Raw genomic sequence first — 13,802 nt, 5'->3', positions numbered from 1 at the left:
TTTGTAGCAGTTTAAACCTCCATTTGGTAAATATTTGATGCCATGAACATAGGTTTTAGAGGGAGCAGTTAGTCAAAAGAGGTTTTTAAAGAGTGTAAAGCATGTATTTCCTTTCTTGTTCTTTTCTGGGGCTTTTAAAACCTCGGGCCTAGTTTCATTCTCCAGCTCTGTCAAAACAGCAGGATTTTAAAAAGGGAGCTGTTTTTCAGCCATTAAACTTAATATACCAAGTTAATCTGACACTCAATGGAGTTGAATTAATGTTGAATAATTTCCTAAAGAAACAGCAGCCATCTCATTGAAACTGTCCTACAGTGAACTTGCACTACATAATCTAAAGTGATGTTTCCAGCCAGTTCCACCTATGCAATTGGTTGTGAAGGGGAGGAGATAGATGTGCAGGATTGTACAAATGCAGACCTCTTTCAAGTTGATTTAGGGCCCATCCCACCCTCCCTTCTTTTCCACTATGCCTCTTCTACAACTGTGGAATGGCGGTAGTGGGAACAGAGGTTCCTCAACTTGATGGACCACAAAACTGAATAGTTCGTTTCACGGTCCTCTGAATGAAAAGATAGGGCATAGCCATTATATGTAGACATGTTGTTGACACCACTAAAATGCTAGGGATTAGGGCTACTTCATAAAGTACAACACACAGTTCAAGGCAGCAATGCATCTGAATACCAGTTGCTGGAAACCAGAGGAGTGACGAGTTTTCTTGTGTTTGAATCCTGCTTGTCAGTTTCCCACAGGCATCTGGTTGGCTTCTGTGAGAACAGGATGCTGGACTAGATAGGCCCTGATCCAGCAGATTTCCTAGCTATTATCAGGAATGTTCTTATGTGCATATGAGGTGTTAGGGGAGGGGTAGTACACACTGGTGGGGGACACATTGTGCTCCTCCTGGGGTAGTTTGTCCACCTTTGGTCCCCACCCTGCACTCAACTCTCACCTGTGGCTCCTAGATGCTGTCAGCATGTGACAGTGACCACACCCTAGAAACGGCTTTGACTGGATGACTGAACCAGGTGAGGCTGGCTGATAGGTCTCAAACCTTCAGTGAGTTAGGGACTTCCCCTGCATGTGAAGACAGGCTCCAGTGCATTGAGCAGAGGAGACCAATAGTGGGTCCAATGGTCAAGAAGGCAGTTTCTGTGTGTGCTGTTTAGGAAAGTGAGGGGCAGATGGGGCTTGTCAACCTGGGAAGGTAGCCCATCTAGGAGAAGGAAAACTCTGAACCTGAACCTAAACCTCTGCTGCCTTGTGGGACACCTTTGGGAGATGGAAAGGCTAAGGAACAAATCCTACACATATCCGGAGGGAAGTCCCTAAGAGGGTTGGATGGAGCCTTGTACGCCTCCTTCCTGCAGGCAAGCTGGTGTCAAACATACTGTTCTGCTTTCCTTTAGACCACATCTATGAGGCCAATAGTGGGGACTTGTCATCTAGGTGGTCCAGGACCTCCATACACACTTGAGACAGATGGATATCAACAACTTGCGTGCAAAGTTATGCACACACGAATATACCAGGATTGCAGTGACTGGGTGTGAAACTGCTACTTTGATCAGGGACATTAATTACTACTAACTATATTAGTCATCAGCCAGTTCACAAGTTACATTTTGCAACATGAAAATGTACCCAGGGACAATCAAGACTGCTGGCACGTACAGAAACAGATTGTTATTATAAGCAGCCCTTAGAACACTTTACTTTAGCATTTTCTCAAAGTTAGTAACAGAAATGCTGACTGATAAAAGTATATTCATTTTTCCATTAGAGTACTGCTTTTGTGAGAAGACAAAACATAGCAATCATTTAAACACAGAGAAATGCTGAAAAATAAAATGAGTATATAAGCAATTAGGCATAGGAGCATAATCATACCTATGTGCTGGAGCAATTCAGAGGTGGTAAATTAGTTCTGTGTACATCAATCATAAAAGTTGTCTCCTTAATTATATATGGACTCATTCATACTTAATTATTCCCAAGGATGCTTAATTAAGTGCATCATCATATTAAAAGTTTGAGGCGTTTAGCTCTTTGAGTTCATACTTGCTGATCAGACTGTGGCTTTATTTACTGATGTTAATGGGCAAAGAATCATAACACACCAATTCCCTAAACTTGTAGAGTAGCAAGCATTCAAAAACAAATTTGGTAAGTATTTGAAAAATACTACAAAATCCAAACATTATGCAAGAGAGGAAATACACTACAAATATTTAAACACATAGTGTATGAAAGAAATAATTATAAAGTGGGAGAGCACATAAAACAGTACATACATAATAGGAGAGTACCATTGCAGAAGTCAATACAAAATTCATGCTCTCTAGGATTTAATAAAAAAGAAACAGTCCTCACAATGAATCCTCTATCTGGTCCACTGTCTGGCACTGGCCTTTTTTGAAAAGCTCATTCATGAGCCTATGATATGAGATGAAGAATTTTCTTTCAGGTTGCATTCACATGGCAGTTTATTCCAGCTTCCCAACATTTCCCAACCTGTTAATTTCCACATTTTGTTTTATCTTTCACATGGCTACTACTGGCAGTGGCGTAATGTGAGTTGCTGGCACCCGGGACAAGCAAGCCGCTGCCACCACCGGAGCTAAGCAGAGCTGTGCTGCACAACTTTCCATGTTGCTTGCTAGCAAAAAAAAAATCCTCTGACACTGGAAATTGTGGCAGACATTGGGCACTGCATTTTAGAAATCAAAATGGTGGCCACTCAAGGCCAGTTAGAGCCAAACAGCCAATTGGCACCCCTCCAAAAAGGTCACCACAGCCTGACCTCCATAGTTGACAGGGGTTGGATTTAATGATTGGGGGTTTCAGGGAGACAAGAAAGGCATCAGACCTTGTGGACTCAGCCAGTACATATGGGTCCCAGCAGAAACCCAGGTTTGCTGAGTGCTGACATAAGGACTGGCTACCATTTTAACTGGAGATGCTCTGCCACTGTGTTGGCTCTGCTGTTGACTCTGCAGCTCTGCTGGCTGCTATCATGGAAGAACTCACACCCCTATAGATACTAGCTGGGGTAATTATAACTGCTAAAGCACAGTCACTGGTTAACGGTCAATTAAACAGGTTTTTCATTATCCTAATGTGTAAAGAGAAGGAAAATGCTGCAGAATTTCTTCATATATTTTACATTTTTACAGATGAGAGAGGCCAAAGTCATCCTATTTCTAAAGTCCAATGCGGAACACATTCTTTATTCCAAGCCCCTTGATACAGTTTTGCTCATGCATTTGGTCTCATTCATCATAGGAAGTCTGGCACAACTGCAAAAGCTACAAAAGGGATATTCTTTCCCCCAGAGCACTCTACAAATATAAAATATTGAGCTTACTTGTCTTTATGAGATAGCATGTGGATCAGTTAGTTTTTCTTTCCTTTATGCAATCCTGTAACAATAGTCGTCAAGCCATTTAGCAAGCCAAAATGCTTTAATCCATAGCAAATTTGTACAGCTGTTGTTTCAAAACATGCTAAAAGAAAGGAAGCAGGCAGAGAGTTAGAGAAATTTGCCTGCATCTTTATGAGGAGTAAATCAAAGGGGTTTTGCATATATTTTTAAACTGCCAGACATGAGTCTTTGCTTAGAACTGTTAGCAACTCTCCCTCTTTTCGAAACAAAATTATACTTTTAAATGATTTACACACACTCTTAAGTGAAAATCGCACCTTTATCTGATAACAGTGCACAAAAATGATTTACATTCATTTAACACATGCTTCCTCAGAAAAATTTAATTGAGGCATCTGTTTACGGATAGGCTACAGAGATAGATAGATATAATTTAAATAGTTGCTATACTTAAAAAAAACAAAAAAACAACCCATACAGTAAAATTATAGAGTTGGAAGGGCCATCTAGTCCAAACCTCTGCAGTGTATACAAAGTACAATAATGCAAAACATTATCATTGTTAGGTATTAATATATATACTGTACCACTTAATGCCAAAATAGACTTGTGGAGTGGTTTACAAGGCATTATGAATATGAATCCAGTTTAACTGTGCAGGCTTTATGTCAGTATTGCAAGTGAAGGCAATTGCGTTATTTATATAAGCCCTGTTCATGCACTTGCCTGAATTCATGAGGGGTCTTTGGGGGGGGGGGTAGAGGGGCAGGTACATAGGCACAAGCTCCATACCAAGTGTCCACACAGGCTCCTCTCAGACCATTGTACAAAGATCTGAAATGGTCTTATATCTGTGTTCAGGCTTCCATGTTTATCAAGGTTATCAAGCCTTATTGAGGTTCCCAATTGCATGGTGATATATAAATACCTTCAGCAGAACACACATAAATGCTTGAAGATCTGAGAGGCAGAATGCCTGAGGCCAGTGAGGTGGGGCTTCTGGGCATGCTCTTACAGCATCACTAGATTTAGGGCAGTGCAGGCAATTCCCCTACACAGGGTGCCAAGCCGAGGGGATGCACTTGAGAGCATGCGCAGAACAGAAAACAGGGGAGGGACGCCAAATTTTGTCCTCAGTCTGCCCCTGCCTACAGCTAGTTTAAACCTTTCATGTTCCAGGTCTGGAGATGGCTACTGTAGACTCTCTTACACTACAGACATGCTACAATGCAATTAATTCTAGAGTTATATCAATTAGACTTAGGATTCTTACTGTAAATTGCAATTATATTCTGGAATGTCAATAACATTGTGGTATGTCCCATTCATAAATCAGTATCCTGATCTCCCCATCCCCTTCTACCAAATCAAACCATTTTTTTCCTAGGGAGTATTGTTACAGTGTTAAATGTCCTGTTCTCCCTCTGCAACACACTATTTCCTTTCTGGCATGTTGTTAGGTAAAAGACAACACTTTTACCTTAATAGGCTAGTTTACAGTAATGAGACCAAATCTCTTGAGTAGCTGAGTCACCAGTGAGATTTAGCTGCCACCCTTAAGCATGCTCGAGAAGGGAGGAGGTTCTCCTGGAGAGCCAGCTACAATACAGATTTACTATTAATCGGAATCCCTTGGGAGCAATTGCTGGCATCCTAGCAGCTGTTGGTTGCTTGTAAACATACTGCAGAAGCACGAGGAGGGAGGGAGGGAATAAAAATGGAATAGCTGGACTACATTAGTCCAGCAGATTGCATTCTTCCACTGGAGAGTCATGCAAGTTAGATTTGGAATAGGGCTATGTCAGATCAACTTCCACAATTCCCTCCCTCTCTGGACTGCAATTACAGACAAGTGCAATGCTTACACGAGTATGATATTCCTGGTTTCTGCCTGCTGTAATGAGTATGATGCAATTGCTGAACCGCTGAACTTGTTCTGATGATGTCTCTAATGGATTTTTTCTCCAAGTGACCCTCTGCATACCTTTTGACTGGAGTGTGCCACTTGTAGATATTATTTATGTGGCCTAGAAGTGTATGAATCCCACTTATACTGAGACTATTGGTTTGCCTACTCAATCTGCTCTTGTTTGCAGGGATTTCCAAAGGTCTGTCTGAGATTTCTTTTCAAAAGAAATGCCAGGGGTTAAATTGAAACTGTCTGCAGTACATAAACAGAACTGTATTAATTTGGAAATAATTGGTATAATTGGGTTAAAATGGGAAAATCAATAAAAAATAATTGGCAAAGAGACTGTCTGCTGTACCACTGAGCTAAGGCTTCTCCCAGGGTCAAATGCCATGTTTCAACTGAATCAACCTCCAGGTCAAAGTAGGGCTTCAATTTTATCTACGGAGGCAGGAAATGCTTGTGAAGATGGCATGATGTGTACATAAACCTGTTGACTACAGTTTGCTGGTAAACTCTTCCCATTGCTAATGCTTGTTGACAGCAAGTCTTGATTGCCTTACAGACCCAGCCTGCACATCCAAGCTCAGATTCTAGCAAACAGGGTGCTATTTTCCTTTACTAGCAAAATCTGTCCTATCAGGGTGTAAGTCCTGCTGAACTCTAGGGAAATGATAATGCAATGCTATGCTTGTTTACTCAGAAGGAAGTCTCCCCGCTGAAATGTGAGGGGGCACAGCTTTCAAAAGAAGCAGGGAAAGCAGGCAAACAAGTAGGATGAACATATGAAATGTATTCAGTTTTACATAGGAAAGGAAATTTGGAGGGATGTGGCCAGAGTCCAAGTCCAGCTTAAAGAGAGAGCACAACAAGAAGGGATAAATAGTATTTCCATTAAAATAATAGTAATTAAGTTTGAATCACAATATTCAAATCAGCACATGCAAATGTATGTGTGTGTGTGTGTCTATATATATATATATATATATATATATATATATATATATATATATTTGCTTTCGTAGATTTTCACGGGTACAGGAATGCAGGTTTTGGTGTCTTCGGGTGTCTTCCCGTGTAAGAGTCGGGGTGTCTGTGCGACGTTTCGACGAGGTGACGAGTGAGACCTCGTCGAAACGTCGCACAGACACCCCGACTCTTACACGGGAAGACACCCGAAGACACCAAAACCTGCATATATATATATATATATATATATATATATATATATATATATATATATATATATATATATTGGGTGACCCATGTCCTCTTTTTCTGTGGATGTAAATACAGTACAAAGGACACAGAGCTATTTCTCCCCTACACTTCCAGGTCTTGTCTGTAGCAAGGAGATGTGTATCACTCCCTTGGAGAAAACAGATGTAAAACCGAACAATGTGTTCAGTGAATTTGTAGTCCAAATATGTCTCAAATCCCACCAGGTTCTTCCTCAAGGGAAATATAAAATACTAGTAAGCTGGAAATGGCTGCATTTTCACATTGCACTCTTTTTGGGAAAGATTGACTGCTGCAAGCAAGTATAAAGGGAAGGAAGCAGTTTCCAGCTTACTGGATTTGTCAGATTTCCCCTGAGAAAGAACCTGGTGTGATTCAAATTTGTTGGGGCTACCATGTTACATAATGAGTTCGTTCACATCTGTTGGCTTTACCTCCAACCTCATTTGTTAACAGCAATGCAAAGGTGTTAAGATATAGATGTCAGCAGGCATGGCAATGTTCTAACACTACAAGGTCTGCTTCTTTTAGAATAATGTGAGAACAGCCCTGCTGGACTGGATAGGCTTGGATTAGACTAAAGGCCCATGTAGTCCAGCATTTTCTTCAGAGTTTTGTGAAAGAATATGTACAAAATGCATACACCTGGGTAAAGTGTGCATATATTAAATGCATATATTAGTGAAGATAATATACAAAAATGCATTATATTTGGGGAAATTGGTTTGCAAGAATATGTACTGCATATTTGCATGTATATATTAGGAGAGATTCACATTAAAATGCTGTAGAAGTTTCTTGAGGAACCTTTTTTATATACAGTGTAGAAATATAAAGAAATGTGGGGGAAACGTAGAAATACAAAGAAATATAGAGAAGTCAACTTCAGACCAGAAAAGTGAGAAACTGGAAAAACCTGAAAGGAGCAGATTCTCACATCCCTAGTTAGAACCCTGATTATGCAGGAATCCAAATAGTATGGAGAGCTTCCATGAGTGCAGGAGGCTTGCAGCTTCAGACCTTTAACCTCTAATGCATGGAAGGTTGTAAAGAAGGCAAAGCGATGCGCTGACAGAGGCATGGCCTGGCAGTGTGCCACCCCTCTCCTTTGTGTGGTTTTCATCATATGTTGTAAACTGAACACCTATCTAGTGTTATAGATTTTTGACATCTGCTCCCATTCCCTTACTCTTTCACCTGCTCACTCTGTTCAGATGCACACACAAACACCATTTTGTTGTGCAGCCCCACTTAAATACTTGTAAAGATACACAGAAATAGATATAGAGGCATCTTTCTAGTCCCTCATTCTCTCACCTGCACAATCTGGGAAGGTGCCTGCTTGAGAAGGGAGTGTTTTAAAGGCCCTCCTTCCCAGAAACACACCCTACGTTGTCGTTTTCCGCAGAGCCTCACTTGTCACTTGAATTTCTGAAATGCATTAACATACGAAGACATATCATGGGCAACGAGCTACTGAAAGCAATATCATTTAGCAGCAGTCATGCCTGCATTTTAATTATTGTAAGGCTTGGTCATATAAACGATGGCCAATAAATTAAATGCTGGCAGTGGGCCGCTTCATGCTATTAGGAGCAGATCTTGTCAATGCAGGGTGATGTATTTAATGAAACTGGGAGCTCAGGGATATTAGCAATAGCAATAAAAGTCCTATGAAGTGACAATACATTTATACATGCTTTATAAGGTAGGCTTTAAATACTTGCTCTTGGAGGCTGCCAATTAACAAAAGCAATATTTTCTGTCCCTTTATTTAAAATATGTATTATCCAGCTTTCAAAGTGATAGATTAATAGCTGGCTAGGTTTTTGCAGCATTCTGTGCAACTTCCCAATTTCATATAAAAAAAACCAAAACGATCATGGATGGGTCATAAATTAGATTGCCCTGGCCTCGAAACTTATGGTCATAATCCTGCATACCTGACTATCCAGGAAAAAAGTTATGTGGAAAGTGTTGCTCTGTGAAGGCAACATCAACATCATCTTTTCAGAAAAGACCTAAGTTCGCATGTCTTATACTTAGCCTTTGTACCTTTAAAAAATGCTTAGTAGAGAGCATGATTTGAAACTAGTTATGGGTGAATTGGTCAATTCTGGGTTTTCTCAGTTTCTAATTTTTCCAAACTTATGTTCAGTTCTCCACATTTCCACATCAGTTTGCTATTTTTCTTATGTCCTCATGAAAATTCATCAGCTTTTTGGTGTTAATTTCTACTAATACATATGTAATTTTACCCAATACATTACTGCAAAACAGTTTCCTCTAATAATTCAGTTTTCTTTGGTGTGTTACTTAATGCATGTGTTTTTATGCACTTTACTATAGTATATGGATTTTGCGCACATTACTTGGCTGGAGAACTGCATTGGAAAATTTGAGAAGTACACATTTTTAAGGATGGATGTGCTTTCTTCACTGCCTGAGTCAGCAAACCCATGCTGTGAAATATGGCTTGGTTCTTAACTTGTTCTTCCCTTATGATGGCTGCTTCTGAACCTATCCACCAGTGCAATTGGTTTGGCCCCCTAAGTTGTGAACAGTCTCTGAAATTATGTCAGGAATCACCACAGAGTAAAACACCTTCAGATTGTGGTTTTTTAAAACAGTGTTGGTATGGGGAGACCTGGAGATGCCAGCAGATGACTGTATGTAAATAATATCCTAGCACCATATTTCTTTCTCTCTCTCTCTCTCTCTCTCTCTCTCTCTCTCTCTCTCTCTCTGCATGTGTGTGTGTGTGTGAGAGAGAGAGAGAGAGAATACATATTTGTATGCACACACACACAGTTTCTTAGCATCACTGTGCCTTCAATCATAAGTTCTTCCTACATCTACAGACATCTCTGATAGAGTAACCATCCTTAAGCAAATTTCTTCCGTAGCCCCAACTCTGTTTAAAGATGCAAAGTTTGTCCTGCACCTATTCTCCTGCAAGGTAGGTTCATTAGTAATGCAACCTGTCATTCCTACCCCTCCCCTTCTGCTTCATAGTGACCTTTTCAGTGTTTGAAGCCTTCCTGTGTCATGCATTAACATTTGGGTAGGCGAACAGGCATGTCTGAATCAATTTAGAAAATCAAGAATGGTGGGAATCTTCCCTTTGCTGCTGCCTATACCTGACACACCCTGCATTTATCAAAAGAAAAATAGTTTCAGTGAATATGAAAATCACAGAATGGTGGAGGTGGAAGGGACTTTGGAGGTCACCTCACCCAACCCAATAGCAAGATCTCTGACAACATATTTATCTAGTCTCTGCTTAAATATCTCCAGTGAAGAAGAGCTCAAGTGTCAATTCTGAGCCGTGGCCAAATAGTGCGCCCAGGCAAACAAACACAGATACTCATCCATTGGAGAAGGAAATAGTGATGAAGCACATAATTATTTGTAGAAGGTTGCAGGTTAAAGACTTAGTATCTTCACTTAAAGGATCTCACATGATGCAGGTGGGAAGGACCTTGACTTGAGATCTTAGAAAGTTGTCTTATCCTGAAACAAACAATTGGTCCATCTCACTCTGTACTGTCTACAGAGTGAGACAAGCCAACCTCACCACCCCCACCTGACTGAGGAACATGTGGCCCTCTAGATGTTCTTGGGCTCTAGTTCCCATAATCCTTGACCATTGCACATGGTGGCTGGTGCTGATGGGAATTGGAATTGGACTCCAACAATATCTGGAGGAACACAGATTCCTTACCTGTGGTCTACATATTTGACAATGACTCTCCAGAATTTCAGACAAGGGGCTTTTCAAGCTTCACCTGGAGATGCCAGAAACCCAACCTGAGTCTGCATGCAAAGCATGTACTGTACCACTGAGCTACCATGGAGAACAACTGCTTGCTGGAGTAAATTGGACATATGGCCAAATTAAGTATAATGCAACTCATGTGTACAGAGAGTATTAAGAGCAAGGCCTATAAGAATATAGCTAGGGAAACATCAGCAATTTGCCTGTTACCAGGCAGTAAAAAGGGACAGAATGGAAGAAGAAGAGTCATAGTGAGTCATGACCCTCATGCAGATTTATGGAAACAGCAACAGTCTGTCCCAAATCATGTTGTCTACTGTGTGTGTGTGTGTGTGTGTGTGTGTGTGTGTGTGTACACACTCTTTCCTGTGCCAAAGTGACTTCATTTCTTCTATATGCTCCTCCGCATGACAGAAAAATTCTTCAGTAAGGGAGAAGACATGACTAACAAGAGCATGCTGGATTTCTTCAACTGGATTCTTAATATTTGAAGAGCCTCTACTTCTAATCTGCCTGCCTGTACAGTGATAACGTCATTCCTGGGTTTTTCAAGCTTGCGTCAGTTTCCAGCTATGCCTTCCCTTTTTATAGCTGTACTAGTACAAATGATATCAAGCCGCCTTGCTTCATGATAACAATGGAATACTTTTTGCAGCAGTGTATTGATAGGGAGGTTAAAATTAACTGTCACACTAGAGGTTGTCACCCGGCTTATCTTGTAGAACCAAATAAATGGAATAGAATGGAAACTCTGCAAGGTTTTGTTATTGCATAAGGTCATCTGTCTGAACTGACATTGTAAGTTTCAGGTAGCTGATCTGCATTGCCTTGCAGTAGGGTCACTACAGTGAGCTTCCAAGTATGGCAATTTCTCCCATAGCTTAACTGTGCATGCAAGCCCTTGGTATCAAGACTTGGGCTCCAAACCACTGGTCTGAAGGATGTCAGGCCAGAGAATTTTCAACAAGCTCTGTAAGGAAAGAAAACTGTACATTAGCCATGGAAGCTTTCTTCCACCAAAGCTTTCTTCTTGCACCAGAAGGCAAGAGGAAGTCAAGTGATGCCTCCCAACCAAAGGAATAAAAGACCCAGTGTCAGCAACTGTGAAAGATGTGAAATTCATGCAAGGGATTGTTAGGAAATGGATAGAAAATAAAACTGTCAAGTTTGTAGTACAGTTATATGTACTATGGTGTATCTACTATTGAAATAGTATGGTGTGTCTACTATTGAAATGGTCCATTTCTAGTTGCAACATGTCAAAAAAGATGTGGAGCAGGAAATGGTGAAGAAAATGGCAGCCCAAATGATTGGTTGAAAAAGTCCAATGTTTAGCACTTTTTTTGCTTGGGGGGGGAAGATGAATAAAGGGGGATATGACAGAGGTGTATAAAATTATGCATGATACAGAAAGCAGACACAGAGAGCACTCTCTCTTTCTCATATAACTACTAGAACCTGGGGACATTCAGTGAGGCTGGTGTCAACAGGCATGGAGGGAAAAATTAGCCTTTTCCTCCCTTGTTGTGATCCTGAATAAAATCCCTCCTCTGGAGCTGCTGTTTACAGCAGGAGGAAATCACCCATTGGACCTTACCGTGATTCCAATAATTTGTAGCTCTTTGGAATGAAAAATGCATATAACATCATGTCTACTTTGGACCTGAGTATCAAGGAATCAGATTTCTCCAACCTAGAGCTGACTTTCAGAGATAGTTGAGCCCTGACTGGTATCCAAATGCTGCAATTCAAGATATACTTTATGGGGAATAAGCCTCATGGAACAGAGTGAAACTTACCTGTGATTAAATATGGTGCAGGACTACTCTTGTAAGTAAGGTGCTGCTGTTGGTAAATTTCAATAGGCACATACAAACATACGGCCTGCTCCACTAAGGTATACAAAATACTAGGCTCTTTTCACTTTGCTTCCAGTAGGCATACAGGCTGTCAAACAATTACATTGGCTTGTGCCTTCAGGCTCACACTATCAAATGCAATGCCACAGAACAATAGAAGCCAATTTCTTCATATGAGTCTATTTAACACTCCCCAAGCTAGTTCACTTGTGCTGTTATTAAAATCAGTTCAGAAGCAAACTTAGAGAAAGCCCATGGCACACAATCTCACCAAAGGGAGGGACGTTAAGATCCCACTAATGTCAACAGAAGAGACATAAGCTTGTGCTTCGGTATCACCTATTAAAATCAACAGGACATTAAAAGTGTTTAACCGTGGCCTCATGGTTCGCAGTGAGCTATGGCCTGATCCACACCTCAGCCTGTGCAGTTATCTAAGAGGCTCAGGTTTATTGCTGTAACCTCCTTTGGAACAGCTCTCTTTGGAGCAATATAGCTATGTTACATAAGCCAATAGTTGATGAAGTTTTCCTTTGAAGTCTCTCTTTACTAAACAGGCTTTCTTAAATAGGTTCACCCACATTGCACTCTTCTTCCCAATCCCAAACTCCTGTAGTTAAATGAAAGGCGCAGTGATTTCCCCAAAACTTGCTTTCAAATACAATGTCAGTATTTTTCACACAAAAAGCGACCCAGGGTCACTTGCAAAGTGAAACAAAGATTAAAAACAATAGATAAAACAAATAAAAAACACATCTATAATATACATAAAAGGGGAGATCAAACCCCAACCCACTAAAAAGATGAGCAGAAAAGAGGCCACAAATATATCTAATACCCCACAGATTAAGAACCAAAAACTTGGGTCAATAGAAACTTTTTTGCCTGGTGCCTAAAAACTAATACTTTTATTTTAAGAACACCTTATGAAATTTGAGAATACAGGAATAAGCAGTGCATTCTGAAGCAAAATGTTTCTATATCCAGTTAAATAATGACGATTCTCCAGGATTATTCATTGTACTCATAATGACTATACTGTTTGAGTAGAAAAAAACACATGTTTCAACATTGTTAAGGGGAGAAAGTTAATTGGAGAACTTAAAAGTAAAAGTAAAATTAGATCATTGATTGGTACTGTTCATCCAGTGCTGAGAGAGAGAAATTATATATGAGGTTAATGGAGCTCCACCAATTAGGTAGAGTTCTCTGTTAAATAAGACACAATAAGAGCTGGTAAATGCAATTAACAGTGGAAACAGAAGGGATCTGTGGCTCTTAGGCCTCCCAAGTTGATGCAATCAAATTAAAAATGGCAGTCATTTTAATTTTCAGTCTGAAATTCAACCCCCTGCTAGAATACTTTGCTTCAAATTCTGGTTTTCTCCTTAGATAAGGTAACTGTATTTGCCAATTTTGGAAGACTGAAAATGAGGCATTTCTTCCACTTTAAGGCTGCAGTCCTATACATGCTTATCTAGAAGTAAATCTTACTGAATTCAATGAGGCTTACATATAAGTAGACATGTCTAGGATTCTGATGCTGGTTCCTGTATAGTTGTATATTTTCATTCATTGGCCTCCCCACTCCTCTCCAGTGTGGGCAAAAACATGTATGACTCCTTTGAC

The 13,802-nt window shown here is 40.3% G+C and overlaps 1 long non-coding RNA gene across 3 annotated transcripts in view; it reads right to left on the bottom strand.

Moving 5' to 3' along the window:
- Nucleotides 1-13,802, bottom strand: part of LOC309540787 — a 76,925-nt gene that overhangs the window by 41,905 nt on the left and 21,218 nt on the right. For 2 of the 3 annotated variants that reach the window (XR_014223491.1, XR_014223492.1), the window contains exons 3-4: nucleotides 7,854-7,967; nucleotides 3,371-3,509 (exon numbers count right to left, since the gene is read on the bottom strand). This is a non-coding gene — a long non-coding RNA (uncharacterized lncRNA). Of the gene's footprint in view, nucleotides 1-886; nucleotides 2,714-3,370; nucleotides 3,510-7,853; nucleotides 7,968-13,802 lie in introns of those variants that run through there. The other variant, XR_014223493.1, reaches the window with a different exon arrangement.

This window comes from Podarcis vaucheri (genome assembly GCF_965113315.1).
Source record: "Podarcis vaucheri genome assembly, chromosome: 9".
NCBI classification, from domain to species: Eukaryota; Metazoa; Chordata; class Lepidosauria; order Squamata; family Lacertidae; genus Podarcis; species Podarcis vaucheri.
This window is presented reverse-complemented; position numbering and strand designations above follow the sequence as displayed.